The sequence below is a fragment of the Ischnura elegans genome, chromosome X, assembly GCF_921293095.1.
Source record: "Ischnura elegans chromosome X, ioIscEleg1.1, whole genome shotgun sequence".
In the NCBI taxonomy this organism is placed as follows: domain Eukaryota; kingdom Metazoa; phylum Arthropoda; class Insecta; order Odonata; family Coenagrionidae; genus Ischnura; species Ischnura elegans.
Window position 1 is genome coordinate 80,916,120 of NC_060259.1, and position 5,133 is coordinate 80,921,252.

Below are 5,133 nucleotides of genomic sequence, written 5' to 3' on the forward strand. Positions count from 1 at the left end.
AATGATGGAGTAAGGAAACGAAAATAGAACGAAAAGGAAACGGAAAGCATACTACTAGGGAACAAAAAGGAAGCGGAGTTGAAACGGAAAGGAAACGTAGAGGAATCGGAAAGGAAACGGAAACGATTCGAAATGGAAGCGAAATGGAAACGGAAAGGAAGCGGAAAGGAAACGGAAACTAAACTGAAAGGAAATGGAAACAGAACGGAAAGGAAACGGAATGGAAGTGGAGATAGAACGGAAAGGAAGAGGAAGGAAACGGAATGTGAAGGGATACGAAACAGAATGGGAACTGAAAGCGAACGGAAAGTAAGCGGTATGGGAATGGAAATGGAACGAAAAGGGAACGGAAAGGAAACGGAATAGAGAACGAAAAGAAACGGAAAGGAAGCGGAAAGGAGACCAAAATGAAAGGCATGGAAACGGAAGGGAGACGGAAAAAATACGGAAAGGAAACGGTAAGTAAACGGAAAGAAAACGGACAGGAAGCGGAAAGGAAGCGGAAAGAATACGGAAAGGAAATAGAAAGGAAGGGGAAAGAAAAGGGATTGGAAAAGAAAAGGAAACGGTAAGGGAACAGTAAAAAAACGCAAAGGAAAGGAAACGTAAGAAAACGGAAAAGGAGCGGAAACGAAACCCTTAAGAAATGGAAAGAAAACGGATATGAAACTGAAAGGATATTTCAAGAAAACGGAAAGGAAACAGAAATGAATTAGAAATGAGGCGGGAACCAAACGGAAGTAATCGGAAAGAAAGGAAAAATAAACGGTAGAAACCGAATGGAAACGGAAAGGAATGGGAAAAGAAGCGGTAGGTAAATAGAAAGGAAACGGCAAGGAAATGGAGAGGAAACGGAACGGAAACGGTAAGGAAACTGAAATGGAACATAAAAGATACGGTAAATAAGCGGAAAGAAAGCCATAAGGAAATGGAAAGGAAAGGGCAAGGGTATGGATAGGAAATGGAAACGATACGGAAAAGAATCGGATAATAATCTGATAGGAAATCATTTATCTCTCTTTTTCATCGCACTTTCTAATATTCTTTTAACACAACCCATTTTAAAATCGCTTGACCGGTTATTTCGAATATGTTTACTCCACGATAGATCATTATGGAGAGTAACTCCTCGATATTTCACTGATTCAACTGTCTTTAATTAGGTGCCCCGCATTATAAAGCCATGTTGTAGGGTGCTTTTCTTCTTTCAGAAATTCATTACGACGCATTTTTTCTAAATAAATTCTAATTTCCATGTATTGCTCCATGCTTGGATAGCTGAGAGGTCTTTGGTTAGTTCGTCCATATCTTTGCTGCAATGGATTTCTCTGTAAACTACAGCGCCGTCTGCAAAAATCGTAGCTTACTGTGTACTCTTTCACCAATGTCGTTTATGTAAGGAAGGAATAGGAGTGGCCCAATGACACTACCCTGAGGGACGCCAGAAGTGACTCTAACCTCGTTGTAGACTGCACCGTCCAAAACTACTCTTTGCACGTGGTCGCTCAAAAGTTCTCTTATCGAGGAAAAGATATATTCATCTAGGCCATAAGATATCAGTTTTATTATTAACTTGTCGTGGGGTACTTCATCAAATGCTTTTTTAAATCTAGAAAAATCGCGTATACTGGAACATTGTCTTCTCCGAAGACTATATTATTTTGGGCGAGAGGTGCTAACTGGGTTTCGCAAGATCTACTTTGCCTGAATCCATTTTGAGTTTTTATTAACAAGTTTTGCGTGTCTTGGTGTTTTATTTATGAGCTGACTAGGATGTGTTCAAGGATTATGCATGAGATCGACGTAAAAGATATCGGTCTGCAATTAAATGGCTGTTCCTTGTCTCCAATTTTAAATATTGGCGTTACATAAGCGATTTTTCAGACATTAGGTACTTCGTGTAACTTGATGGATTTACCAAATACTAACTGCAAGAGAGCGCAATTTCTGAGGCTAGTTCTCTAAACACCCGAGAAGGGATTTTGTTTAAACCAGGTGATTTATTTGGACTGATTGATTTCAATATATTTTCTATTCTGTGCATACTAATGTCAATAGGCGGCATCTTTCGCATGCAGAGATTGTCTACTGTCTCGGATGAGTTCTCAGGAGGCTCGGTGAACAAGCTCTTGAAGTGGAAATTTAATAAATTGTCTTTTTTCGAAAGTGTTTGTCAACACATCTTCATTATCGTTTCTCAGCGAACATACGGTAGATCGTTTACATTGAACTTTCCTAACATAAGACCAACATGCTTTTGCGTTATCCCGTAACTGCTCTACTAGTGTTTTTCTTTTAAAATTCGTGAATGCATTCCTGAACGCTTTCTTCGTTGCGGCTTTAGACAACCTATATTTTTAAATTATTAACTCGTGTTCATTAGCGGATAAATCCGTGCTGACTTTTTCCATTTTAGCATTATACGCCCTCTGTCGCCTCAATGATTTTCTCACTTCCGCGTCATACCATCTCGGTTCGCTGCCTTATTTTATTGTTTTAATTAGGATGTAGCTATTTTTCCTCGAAAGAAGCCGTAAATTGAGACAAGGAAGTGGAATACAGGAGCCGAATTGCGGCGGAAAAAACCGTATGGAAACGGAAAATGAACCGTATGGAAATGGAAAAAAACGTACATTGAGACAAGGAAGTGGAAGACAGGACCGCATGGAAACGGAAAATGAACCAAATGGAAGCGGAAAAAAACGTAAATTGTGACAAGGAAGCGGAAGACAGGACCGTATGGAAACGGAAAATGAACCATATGGAAACGGAAAAAAACGGTAAATTGAGACAAGAAAGCGGAAGACAGGACCGTTTGGAAACGGAAAATGAACCGTATGGAAACGGAAAAAAACGTAAATTGAGACAAGGAAGCGGAATACAGGACCATATGGAAACGGAAAATGAACCGTATCCCAGCCAGCACAGCAGAAATGCTTTACATAAATGGAAGTGAAAAATTGAGAAAATATATCTCTAGATAAATTACAGGGTAGGAATTTCTCTATATTTTCGGTTCGCAGAGAGCCCGCAAGGTCATTTACGGCTCTGGCGCTGTGAATTTACTTTTGAATTATATGCAGAGGACTCAACGCGGTTGGAGAGCGATTTGATATTTGTGTTCCGCCATTGAAGAGACAATTATAACATACAATCTAGTATTGTAAATTCTCGAAGTGGACAATTGTGCACGAAAGGTTGTCATTGTGATGAATAATAATGCTTCCACTTAAGAAGCACTTTGGTCCCTTAGTCCTATTGACGAATTTTTCTATGTTGATATTAGTGCAACTATAGAATAATTCAGCTGCACGTAACAGGCACCTTTTAAGGGTCTGTTAGCATTTTATTAGAAGAGCAAGCTGGATTTAGGAAGGGAAGATCTTACATTGATGGTGATGTTACTTTGAAACAAATCATTCAATAACGAATATAGTAATCTAGAAACGCATCTTGCATTCATAGATTTTGAAAAGGCGTATGGTCGCTTTAATAGAGAAATGTTATTGTCAATTATGAATAAACGATGGTTTCTTAAGCATCTAATAAAAGCTTCCCAGAGTCCCAGAATTGTAATTCATGCTGTGAAACAGATCACTCAAGAAACTGTTATTACCCAACGAGTTGGACAGTGTTGTTGCTTATCCACAACCTTGTTCAATCTATATATACAGATGTACCTGTAGATGACGTTCTGAGAATATGGGAGGAGAATATTGTAGCACCAGCCTTAGATGTGGAACCATCTCAGTACTTTAATACAATGCCGTTTGCTGACGATCAGGTTGTAATATAAGATAAAGAGGACAAACTACAGATGGCAGCACATAGATTGCACGAGTTGAGGAAACTATATAACCTGAGAATTTCAAAAACCAAAAAAAAGACTAAGACATTTTTAGGAAGCAACCCGATGCGAAAAAAATGTTATTAAGGATCAAGTCCTGGAGCAAGTGACGCATTTCTAATACTTAGGATACGATATAACATATGACTAGGAAAAATATATTAATAATAAAGTTAATACTTTCCAGAGAGTACGTGGCACAATTAGAAGAACTAAAAATTAAAACGAGAAAAGAAACACGAATAAAATTTTATGAAGTGATGGCAGACGATAATGTACTCTACGGATTAGAATGATATGTACCAAAATAAATGAATTGAGGCAGATAAAATCGTCGGAAATAAATTTTTTAAGATCAGTGAAAGGCTGCACAAGATTGGACAAATTAAGAAATACTCAAATAAGAAATGAACTAGGTGTCCAGGTAGTTACTGATAAATTACAAGAATACAAACACACATGGAAGAAACATATACTTCGAATGCCAAATGAAAGAATTCCAAAACAAGCAATGGGATCAACCAATTGGCAAGAGAAGTGTTGGAAGACCAAGAAAAAGATGGTAATGTGGAGCCGGGACAGGCAGTAACCTCAGCCTGGAAGGAAGGAGAAGAAGGCTCAACTTTCACTCATCCATGCATATTTTTCATGTATTTAATTTTTTGGTTACTCTTTAATATTTTTATTGTTTTCGAAGCTTCCTCATCAGCCGATCATATGGGCATAAGCTCCATGCAGTTTTTCGAGCCTTTGTGTACAAAGCTGTCAAATAATCATTTGTACCTTCCCCTAATAGTCGACCGGACTATGTCCAACAAACTGACGTTCAATTCCTTTGCAGAAGTTGCACTAGATCAAACCGTCGTAAATACTTTAATTTACTGGAGACGCATAGTAAAGCAATATGACGAGTTTATTGAGGAAAATCGAAGATGGGCTGCTCGGCTTCGTCCCCCTACGCAAGTCTGCTGACAGCCACTCCAGTCGCAAAGCCCCTCAAGGCATACTTAGCTTCACCGATGCGTATTGATACGTGATACAATTAAGAATCACACATGATACAATTGAGATGTTTAAAAATTGCTCTCTCGTCGCAACGCAATGCACCATACAAATCCACTAAGAAAGAGGGTACGAGAAATTAGTTATTTTTATGTCAATTATTAATTGATATTCATCACAGACGTAGTACATCAAATTTTGACGCTTTTGGGATATCTTTATATTTCAAAAATTTACTAAAGAGAAAAATTAATTATTCATCTTATTGATTTCAACTCCTTCAT